Genomic DNA, 12,088 nt, shown 5'->3' on the forward strand with positions numbered 1-12,088 from the left:
TGAGGGTTCTCTGGACATCTTCTAAACTACTTAAGGATGCCAATCATCTTCATGAATTTTTTGAAAAGATATAAAAGCAGACTCCACAATGAACCACAGATTGCTATTATCTTCAGTGTGTAAATTCTACAGTATATACACATGGCTTATATCCAGCCACATTGTGTATAGAAAACAGCAGTAATTGCTGTGACAACTTGCATTTGCCTGCTGAAATGTGACGATGGTATTCCCAATAAGCCAGGATATAATGCCTATCATCCCTGTCTCCATATAGCCTTTGGAAAATTATATTTCCAGGGTAAGAGCAGAGAGTGCACTGATATTTAATTGAAAATAAGGAACATGTAGGAGACAGTATTTTTAAACTATTTTTGTCTATAAAAATATGGTTTAAGATAACTTTTTTGTGCTGTAAATATGAGTTTCTGCTTCGGGCTGGTCTACACCCAGCCGCTAGTTCGGCGGCTGGGGATCGAAGTTCCGGGTTCGACTTATCGCGTCTGGTCTGGACGCGATAAGTCGAACCAGGAAGTGCTCGCCGTCGACTGCGGTACTCCAGCTCAGCGAGAGGAGTACCGCGGAGTCGACGGGGAGCCTGCCTGCCGCGTGTGGACCGCGTCTGAACCGCGGTAAGTTCGAACTAAGGTATGTCGAATTCAGCTACGTTATTAACGTAGCTGAATTTGCGTACCTTAGTTCGAATTGGGGGGTTAGTGTGGACCAGGCCTTCAAATGGTATTACTATGAATGAAAAAGGACCTCAAGATTTGGCTCAATAACTATAAAGGTACAAGTTGAACAAGTGATGAGTCTTAAGATGGCAAGAACAAAGGCCTTTCAGAATGTATTTAAAACAGTGATTCCCTTTTCTTAATTTATGTTTGGCACCCAAATATTACAGCAACTGGTATCGCACAAATACCTTACATAGATTGACATGAAGGTATGACACAGCTGGTGTCAAAAGTCCTGTGAGTTATAAGCATTGCTGATGCTTAATATCCATCCCCACCACATGAGAGTTGTAATTATAGTATAGAAAAGAATACTGAGTCTGTGTCCATTCATTTCTCACCTCAGAAAGAAATTACCCATTCCTAGAATTCAAATCTGTCCTGACCTCTCAGAAGCTCTGACAAAACTAATGATCATCTTTCCAGGTTAATCACTCAAATGTTAGTTAACCTGAGAGGAAAGGTAGTGATGCAGTCTTCAGTCAAACAGGGTGAGTTAACTAAACAAAATGTGCAAGTTCCTGCTTGCTCCAGTTTTCCGGTTCCAGATAATGTGTAAATAAATATACCAAACTATTATTCATTTAGCACAAGTCTAGATCAAAGACCTGTTTGCAATTGCCTTGAGTTACCAAAACTGTGTCTGTGTGTGTGTGTAACCTGGGGCATTCTCTTATAAATTTAAAAAAACTGATTATCAAGAAGATATATTTTAATGAAAAGTCATTGGCACTAGATCCTCAGGGACGGACCCCTTTGCTCAGGTGACACCACATTAACTTCAATGGGACTCTGCATGGATGCACAGGTCTGCCCATGCAGATGAAAATTGCAGGATCAAGGCCAATATGCACTGTAAAATCAGAAAAAGGAAATAGTATCCTTTGGATTGTGACAGGTGAAATCCAAAAGAGGATTGGCTAATGTTTTAGAAGGCAGACGTAATGGTTTTCAGTTAGCTCAGACAATTTATGTTGTTATACTGTGCCCATCGCCATAGTAATGGGAGGTAGTTATGAGAGGCTAACAATTAAGTTTCAAGGAAATGTAAAGTAATACTACTGTTTTTAACATTTTCCCCTAGGTAACCAACTTCACAGAAGAACATAGCAGATCTCCCCAGGATCCCAAACACAGCATGTAATTATTAACATAACTGATTTTCTGTTGTAACTCACTTTATGTTAAAAGTTTTATTTAAGAAACCAAAAAGTGTCTGCAATAGTTAATTTTTGGCGGGGGAAAGAAATGTATTTGACATTTCAAAGAGAATAGAACACATCAGCCATTAGGCAGGTAAAAATGGAGTAAATGACAGTCTGGTTACTGGTTGTGGGTAACAAGAAAGCCATATGGCATCTATTCCCACGAGGCACCAGTAGAAACTTGACAGAACATTCAGTGAAATGACCTGAAGCTAACAGGTATCTTCTCAAAGTCCCATTGCTCCTGATTCTGCCATGTTAGGTGCAGCAAGTCAATAACTCAAATAGCACATTAGCAGAAAGAACAGACAATTTATTTACAGAATTTCAGGATGTTTTGATCATATTTCTCTGCATTTTAGTAATGTTTTTACCTGATTTCTAACACTACTGGAAACCAAAGAGAATCTCTCTGGTTGAGATATGAAATGTTAGTATTCTTATTCTTGAAACTGAACAACATTCTAACCTTTCATCAGCATTAGAAACAATAATAACTAACATGATCACTGTAGAAAGCCTCATTAAAGAAACAACAACCCCTATGAATAATTAAACACTACATTATACAATATTGCAGGAATTAACATTGACAAATGACTACTTGTTCAGAGATCCGTAAAATTCTGTGACTTTATCATAATCTAAGTTCTTTAGGGGCACAGAATTTGTCTTCTTGTCTATAAAGCACCTAACACCATTGATAATGGATACATTAAAATTTAAAATACAGTAAATGGCTTCCAGTGATTGAGAACTGTTGACAGATTTGTATTTCTCACAAAAACGTTATGTAAATATTTATGTTTGGTTTTTCTCATCTGGTCTCTGTTCCTCTATTAACCCTTTCTATGACACTCATTACATGTTCAAGGAATGCACCTTAGAAATTTGGATGTTTTCACCCCCATGTTAATCCATGCTTATGGTAGTGTAACTCCATGAACAATTATGCCCACATAAATCCATACAGAATCTTACATTTAGGCTTGTGTGCATAGTTACTGTGACTGTGCACCAAAATAAATATTTACACATACATTGTTTGCATATTTCTGAAAAACAATCCCACAATGCACAATATTCCACAGGTATCGTAAAAGTGTCTATCTTCCTGCTTCATCAGAACTCCAGGGTATCTCCCCAGGCACTAAATGGCGTGGGCCTTTTGTTACCAATTAAGCTGTCTTCAACTTCCCACCATCGTTGTTTCTTCTAACTTTCATTTATGATGTTCAATCTAATGCCTGGCCTTGTGTAAGGATTGTTATTTCACTTGGCCTCGGTTATCATTTCTAATCTCTTTTCAAGCCTTTCATCACTGGTACCTTTCTTTTCCTCCTACCTTACATTTATCACAGCCAGGAACTCAAATTACCTCTGGTTATCATTATCAACATTATTTCCCACCCCTTCTCTCCTGTTACCACCACTCATAACATCACACAGTTTTGCCACTGCTAATCCCTTACTTGGTCTTCATTTATCATTTTAATCTTTCCCAGCTTTCAGTTACCACCATTAATTTGCTCACCTGTTGTTCTACTGTCTCCTGGCCTCATGTTATTGCCATTAGTGTTTTGACTCTTTTACTATTATCACCATTAAATCTTCCTTTATGAAACATTGTTATTTATAAATCTGAGAACATTACAAGACATAAAAGTCAACAAAAGCAGTCAATAATAATACAGAACTAACATAACTGTAAAGCTCAGTTGTAGCCAAGAAACCTAGTTCAGATATTCAGTAATAATTTAATATCCTAACAAAATAATCATCTCAGTCAGTCCTCCCTTCGGGAGGGGTGAGGGGTCAGATGTTCTGGAACAAGAGCCTAAAGAAAGTAATTGACTTCTAGGCTAACTTCACATATTATAGTCCAAAACGGTTCAAATGCTATTTAACTGCTGTCTACCTACATTATTACTAGTTTTAAATAAATCCACCAACTAAATTCCACATGTTTAATTTTAACTGGACTTAGTTGAAAAGCAGAAAAAATATCCTCTAATCTGAAAATAAGAGCAATGAGGCCACAGTTCATCAATTCCCACTGATTAACATGGGAGCTGAGGGTGCTCAAAATCTCACAGGATCAGAGTCAAGCTCTAGGAGAGAAATTAGATAGACACCATATAAATGACATATAACCTGGATATATACACAGATATAGAATATTATGCAGGCATGCATGTATGTTTTCTCTTATATAATGTAATATATATACTATGTAGAACCAAACAGTGCCTGTGCTCAGATGATATAAAATTGGTATATGCAGTGATTTAAAGCAGCTATGGATTTGGCACATAAAATCCCTACAACCAAAAACGTTGTTGATTTGCTTAAGCACCTCCAACTAAAGCAAACACAACACATAAAACACTCTGCCTTCTCACACTGTTTAAGTCCACATGTTAACTTGGAGCTCTGGAATAGGAGAATAGTTCAATGATAGACAGCTGCAGACTGAATAAGTGTATGAATGGTTACGTGCAGAGAGAGGGAGCCGGAGATGGTACTGTCTGAGTGCATGAAGTGGTTTGTGGACATTTCTTTATATACTGTTGGTGAATAGCATGTATTTCTGGAGGTAATCAGGTGAATGATGTTAATAAGTGTGTATAATGTGTTAATATAGTTAATTTGTGTGTATAAGAGCCAGTTTTAGGTCCCATTACTGGAGGAACAAGTGGGAATTTTGGGGCCCCCTCAAAGTCACTATTTAAAAAAAGAAAACAATTTTCCAGGAGTCCCAGGGTGTAGTAGGTGAGGCCCCACTCTAGGTCCCCGCCAGACCATGAATTGAGCTTCTTACTGAGTCCTTCCTCTGTTTGTGGCACACAAGGGATTATCTGAACAAAAAAAAAAAAAACCCCAAACAAGCAGAGAGGGAGAATCAGAATCTGGTAGTTCTATCTCATAGTCCTACCTGCCTAAAAACTTCATATGGACCCTGCCCCAAGGCCAGGAATTTTGACTCGGCTGAGGGAAACAATAAAAGAATCCAGTCACCTAGGTAGAAGTCCCGTAGTCTCACCCATACATCATAATTTTGTTTCTGTGCATGTTGGGCCTTTCTTAATGTCTCACTGATGAACACAGGGTAGGTCCCTGAGTCATTCCCTTAATTGTAAGACATACTGGGTTGCACTCAAGGTGCTTAGGTCCTGTTCCTTCCAGTTGTCTTGTAGCCAGTCCAGAATTCCCCATGGTTGGCAGCCACAAAGTAACTAGACGGGAGAGAACCCCATTGAGGCCAGCAGGATCTCCCTTATGGCAAGTAGAAGCAGCAGGAGTAGTGCTTGGGGTCATCTCTAACAAAGTGTCTCAGCATTCCCTTCAGAGTCTTATTTAATCGCACCACAAGACCATCTGTCTCCGGGTGGTACACCAAGGTTTTCAGGGACTTGAGCTTCAGAAGGGAGTATAATTTGCAAATCAGTTGGCCCCTTGCTCCGTTTGGGATTTCCCCATGAAATACTCTCATGAGAAGAGCTTCAGGAGTTCTGGGGCTATCACCATAGCTTTTGCAGAGTGAAGGGAAACAGACTCCAGATACCTGGTCGCATAGTTGATGATCCCTGATATATACTGGTGCCCAGACGCAGAGGGAATAGGGACCATGGTGCCTTAGGAGTCCCTTTGTTGCTGGACAGCTGTAACTTTGGGCAGAAGTAACAGTATTCTCTCACCTCCTGATGTGTGCTTGGCCAGTAGAACTCGGTTAGTACCTGTGACATTGTCTTGTCTCTTCCCAAGTGTCCAGCACATTATTCCTGGGGGAATTCTGCACCACTGTCCAATGCAGAATTTTGCAGAAATTAACGTGCACACAGAATTTCTTTCCCCCCACAGAAATGGGCTGCAGTGCTGCTACCTGCCACTAGGGGAAGCTGGGCTCTGCCAGATCCAGGAGTCCCTAGTGGCAGGTAGCAGCAGTGCTGTGGGGAGGGAGAGAGCGCTAGAGGCAGCTAGAGTTCCCAGCATGCCCTGAGGGAAGGAGAGGGCAGTGTGCAGGAAACTCTGTGCAAGCCTGGGACTGAGCATCAGGCTGTTTCTCCCTCAGGATCCCAGGGCTTGGGGGGGGCGGGGTGTCTGGGCAAGGGGGGCCCCACGGCTGGGCTTGGGGGGGAAGGGGTGCAGGTATCTGGGCAAGAGGGGGCCCCATGGCTGGGCTCTGGGGGGGGGAAGAGGTGCGGGTATCTGGGCAAGGGGGGCCCCATGGCTGGGCTCTGGGGGGGAAGAGGTGCGGGTATCTGGGCAAGGGGGGGCCCCGCGGCTGGGCTCTGGGGGGGAAGAGGTGCGGGTATCTAGGCAAGGGGGGGCCCCGCGGCTGGGCTCTGAGGGGGTGGGGGTGTGGGTATCTGGAGCGGGGGGAAGAGGGCAGAGAAACAGGAACTGTGTTGTCATAGGGGTTTCTTCAACTCTCTACTCCTGGGAGAATTTTTGTTTGTGATTGTATTGTTGCAGACATACTTGCTGACAGGCATTTTGAAATAAATTACCAAAATAATTGAAACTGGCATGATTATGTAGTGCTATTTTGACAAATAAAATTTGCAGAATTTTAAAATATTGTGTGCAGAATTTTTTAATTTTTGGTGCAGAATGCCCCCAGGAGTAGCACAGGGGATATCATGTATCCACTACAACACTTTCCAACAGTACTTGTGTGGCACCAGCAGCTGATCCTGTTTTGTTGATCCCTTTCAATTTGATACAGGTGCTCTTTTTTAAGCACAAAGTGTGAATACGGCTGAACTCACTCTGTTACTTCCTCATTTACAGACAGGAGCGCCACCAGCTTTTTTGCCGCCCTAGGCGGCAGAAGGTCCCGCCCCCAAAATGCCGCCCCCGACAGAGGTGGCGGAAGGTCCCGCCCCCGAAATGCCGCTGACTACCGGGGCGGCCGAAGATCCGGCCGCCGTGGTCACCGCCCCCCAAATGTTAGCGCCCTAGGCAACCGCCTAGGTCACCTAATGGGTTGCACTGGCCCTGTTTACAGATGCAGTTGGTCATATGCATGGTTAAGTGTAGGGTCATTTCTCTGTTCCTACACGAAATGCCTGCTTCCAGGTCCAGACAGATTGCCTCCTCTTTCTCTGTGGGGGTCAGTGGCCATGTTGCTCAAGACTTTCCATCCTCAAGATCTTCAGGTTCCCCAAAGTTTACCAAGCTCTGTGGATCTTGCAGCAATGATCAACCTGGATCCCTGTTTACTGGATGGACCTGTTTGTTAATGACTTGCCAAAAAAACTGATAGTCCTGGCCTATGATTATTGGTGTACAAGGGTTTGCTGGGGCTCGACCCTCTCTGGGGCGGCGGGGAGCCACAGCGGCTCACTACCCACTGGTGCTTGGGTACTTCGTCCGGCTGCAGGGTCTCCCTCGGCAGCCCTTGCGGTCCTGGAAGACACAGTAAGCCCGACTCTGGCTAAGGGCGGGGCACCAATGCTATGTCAGGGGCTCAGGCCCTCAGTCAGGGCTGAGCAACCAGCAGGAGTATTTAGCCCAGGCCCTAGGTCAGGGCGGAGCAACAAACGCTGAGTCAGGAGCTCAGGCCCTCAGTCAGGGCTGAGCAACAATAGTAGGCCCAAGCCTCAAAAGGCCTGGGAGAGGGAAAGACTGCCACCCACGGGTTGGGTGGCGGGGGGGGGACGACGCAGGCCCTCCCACTCCACTGCGTCCCAGCCCGTGACCCTAGCAGCAGCAGAAGACCCGCTGCTGACAGTGGGGATCCTGGCCGCAACACACTGACATAGGCTCTGGCAGTGCTGCAGCCAGACTGGGGTCGGCTGCCCCCGGGCTACTTCCACACTCCCCCTCGGGGCCTACCTGGGTCCTGGTGTCGGCCTCTGGGGGATCCAGGACCATGGGTTCGTCAGGGCAGGGATTGATTGGCAGGTCCGGCAGCTCCTTCGGATAGCGGGCGCAGGGCAGGCCTGGCAGCTCCTCCGGATAGCGGGCGCAGGGCAGGCCCGGCCAGTCCTGGCGGCCGCCTTGGGCCGCGGGGTCTTCCCAGTCACGAGCTAGGCTGGAGACGTCTGGTCTCTCTGGCGGCTGGGGCCTGAGTGAGCTGTGAGGGCGAGCTTTTATACTTCCGGGTTGCCGCCTGACCCTCTGAGGGGCGGGCTCAGAGCTCCCTAGCTCCACCCACTCCGGCCTCCGGATGGGCTCTTCCCCCTCCGGGGCAGCGGGGAGCCACACCGCCTCACTACAATTGGGTAGGCCAATTTTGTCCAGAGCTACTATCATCACCCCACTGTCAGTTATAAATGTTGGCTGGGGTACATTTGCACATCACCGCTTATACACTGCAGGTGGATTGAATTTTTAGGGTTGTCATCATCTTCTACTAGGGAGGCCAGGACCACCATCCGACTACAGCTGGACTCAAGAGTTCTTGAACTCTTTCCTTGAAACATCACCAGCACCATCAACTTGGGGGAGTCCTTTCCTATGTGTGGGTTTCTGCAGTCCAGCCCTGTGCATATTCACATTCCATAAAAGGGCATTCTCTCTTTATGTGCCCTGTCTGCCCACAGGAGCAGCAAGTTATCGGGTTGGCACTGCCTGTACCTTTCCTATGTGGGGGTGAACTTGGTCATGAAGCAGTGGCTAGACTTACGTCTCCTTCAGTTGTTTGAGGTGCTTGGTGGTCCCACTGGTTGCGTTATGTCCCAGCCCGACCCTCTTGCTCCCCTGGACTACCCATGGTCTAAGGGGCAGTCTGACCATCTGGGAGGACATCTTTGGGGTTGGACCCCTCAGAGTGGATGTTACTGGTTTGAGGTCACCCTCCTGTGTCTCCCTCCAGTCTGTCCCACACACTGCCAAGACTTTGGTGGATTGCATTTCTAGTGACCCTTCGGCTTCTACAAAGTCCTCCATTAGCTGCACCACATCTGACAATGTCCCAGGGCAGTGCTGTAATACCCATTCTCTGCCTTGTATTGGTAATATTTTTATAAATTGTTTTGTCACAATTGCCTCAGCCACTTAGACCCCTGACTGTTCTTACGGGTGGAGCCACTTCCAACAGAAGCGTCCCTTCTCATGCTGCACCACTGTCCGGGCGATGGCCCCCTTGGGGTAGGTCTTGGATCCAAACCGCTGGCGGTGGGTTTCCTCAGAAATGTCCAAATAGTCCAAAATGGCAAACTCTACTTGTTTATAGTCCTCAGGACTGGCTTTAGGCCGATTCTCCCGATTTCCCGGAATCGGGCCCCACGGGTAAGAGGGCCCTGCGCCCGTGCCTAAGAGGGCCCCGTGCTTTAGGCTCACCCGCCGGCGGTCCACTCCAGCGGCATTTTGGCGGCGGGGGGGGAGGGGTCCGCTCCGGGGTCTTGGGCAGCATTTCGGTGGCGGGGGGGGGGGGGGCCCGCTCCGGGGTCTTCGGTGGCGGGGGGTCCTTCAGTGCTGCGGAAGACTTGGAGCAGACCCCTTCCGCCGAAGTGCCGCCGAAGACCCGGACCGCGGAATCGGACCCCGCAGGTCCTAAAGCTGGCCCTGATATTCCTTAGCCTATAAGTCCATGTTATGGTAGGTTGCCCATACCGGAGCTGTCAAATATGGGGCCAAAATCAAACCCAACTGTTCTGAGGGCCACTGAGATGCTAGTGCCACCCTCTCAAATGTAACTAAAAAGGCCTCAGGATCATCATCATCCGGCTCCATCTTGGTTATCTTCACAAGCACTTTGGGCCTCCCCTTCTGTGTAAATGTGACCCACAGAGACTTCCTGGGGACAAAGGGACAGCACTATCTGTGGAATCATTTTCTTGTGAAACTGCTGCTGTTAGGTCATCAGTTCCCTCAGCAGCTGTTGCATGGTTTGAACTTGGTGTTGGGTAGTCCAATGCTGCACCAACTGCTGCTGGAACTGCTGTCGCTGTTCCCTCTCTGCTAGCCATTTACACCACTGCTTCGGTTCCAGCTCAGAGCTTCTGAGCTCTATCCCCTTCTGTGGCCTTAAAAACAAAAACAAAACACACACACACACACACCCTTGTAATAGGCATAGTTATGCCCACAGACTCCATTACTCGTGGTGGGTGCCTCCACCCCCGAGTCCCTACTAGACCACGATTTGAGCTGCTTAGAGAGTCATTCGCCTGTTTGTGGCACAGAAAGGATTCTCCAAACTAAACAAAGACAGAAATGCCCCTTTCCCTCTCCTTCCCTTAAAATAGGGAAAATCAGAGTAAAAGAAAAAAGACAAGGCGGGCAGTCTCTTAGGCGGTCTTTTGGTCACCCCTTTGGAGTTCGGCTTGTCTGCTGATTATAGTGTCCCTGATCAGGGTTAGGGTCTGCCTGCAGCCCCTCCTTTTATCATCCCAGCTTTATACCTGCGCTATACAGTCTCAGGTGTGGCAAGGTCTGTGGCCGTCGGCGTGGTTGTCTTCTTCTTTGCTGATATTTCCCTGTAGCCTCGGAGGTAAAGCAGTCTTTCCTTAGCCACCTTCCCTTCCTATGGCAGGCTTTCACTTTTTAAGCTTTCTACCTCCAGGCAGAGGAAGCCTTATAGGTGAGTTTGGTTAGTGCTGGCTGAGCCCAGAAGAGCTTGTTACCCTCCTTTCTACTGGAGTGAGGGTGTGCCCCTCACAAGGGACTGGTTACATCCCTGGAAAATCTTGGATTTTAAGAGTTTTAAAGAGTAAAATGTGGTTATTGTGTCAGTCTTTAGCTATGAGTTATATTTCATGTAAAGGATGAAGATTCTGCAATCTGGTGCTGTTCCAGTGCTTAACACTGGAGAACTTGGTACATGTTTTGGCTTTTTGGACAATAAGTTGAAGTGCCTTGAAGATCATTGGCAGAGGGCAAATGTACATTCTAGATCTTGCCCCTCTTTACACATCAATGTATATTTTTGCATTCATATTATATATATAGAAACACATACTGTGTATATATATATGTGTGTGTGTGTGTGTGTTATACACATAAAAGTATCAATTACTTACATATGGCAAATATTTCTAAGGCTTTAGTGAGTATAATTTAGAAACAGATTTGTGAGCTAGAGCATGTTTCAAACATCTTTTCAACAAACTGATCTATAGCTCTAAGGTTGTAATTAAAAGCCATGTTTGACATCTGAATTTAACTGACACCCATATATATATGGCTTGATGCTGGTGTACACTGCCATTCTGGTTTGAACAAAGTTAATTGAAATGATTCCCTCAAAGGGAAATTTTTTGACAGAAGTGAGTAAACAGCTTGGATTCCAATCCCCTTCAGTCACTCTGATTATGTGGTATGGCAGATAGTGATTTTGAATCTAAACTGCCACTAAAGATCAAATCTCAAGGTTAAAAATAAGAGAGAAATGGATATTTGATGTTTTTCCCATGACAAAAAAAGTGCACGCAGAATATTAATGTAGTTATATCTGCGCCAATCTGCAGAATGAGTAAGCAATGCTGGTGATGGCATTTATCCTGCAGAGGTATAAAGGTGGCATGTAAACCCAACTGGTGACTAAACAGATTGCTTTCCTCAGGTGGCAAAATACAAGACACACAAAACCCACAAGACAACTAACCAAACATATAAAAAACCCAACACCACCAACGATGATGGACCTGTGCTGAAGAGGGTTCATTGAATCCTGCTCATACTAGAGAAGTCTAGATTCAAACAAGAGAGTTCTTCATCCTGACATGGGCTGAACAGATTCCCTGCTCTTGCTGACAATGTCAGAACTGTATTGTTGCCCTGGAATCTTGACAGTCCTCATACCTACTAAGGGCTGCTCATTCACAAAAGGGCTTAACAGTGTGTTAACACAGCTTTTTGCATTTAATTACCTTCATTTTTTAATAAACCAAAGGTGAAATATTGGTTGTAATGTTTGGGTGCATGAGCTGGGAGAAAGTCTTTACCTCAGCTCCAACTGAACTGGTTCAATATACAATGTTTTCTTTCCACTGTTGTCAGGACCTTACCTGCACTGAGCTTGTCCTCCTTGTTCTGCCCCAAAATTCAGTGCCTTCTACTCAGAAACTACCCATAAGCCCCTACTGGCAGCAGGAACAATGAGTTCAGGGGCTTTAGGGTAATTTGCAAATAGAATCGTAGGACTGGAAGGGACCTTGAGAAATCATCTAGTCCAGTCCCCTGCCCTCGTGCCAT

General features: G+C 45.8%; 1 protein-coding gene across 3 annotated transcripts in view; it reads right to left on the reverse strand.

Moving 5' to 3' along the window:
- The window catches only part of FGF14 (fibroblast growth factor 14), a 635,254-nt gene that overhangs the window by 59,402 nt on the left and 563,764 nt on the right, over positions 1 to 12,088 (reverse strand). The gene's annotated exons all lie outside the window — the stretch shown is intronic.

The sequence above is a fragment of the Terrapene carolina genome, unplaced genomic scaffold (genome assembly GCF_002925995.2).
Source record: "Terrapene carolina triunguis isolate 2854851 unplaced genomic scaffold, T_m_triunguis-2.0 Scaffold21, whole genome shotgun sequence".
Classification (NCBI taxonomy): domain Eukaryota; kingdom Metazoa; phylum Chordata; order Testudines; family Emydidae; genus Terrapene; species Terrapene triunguis.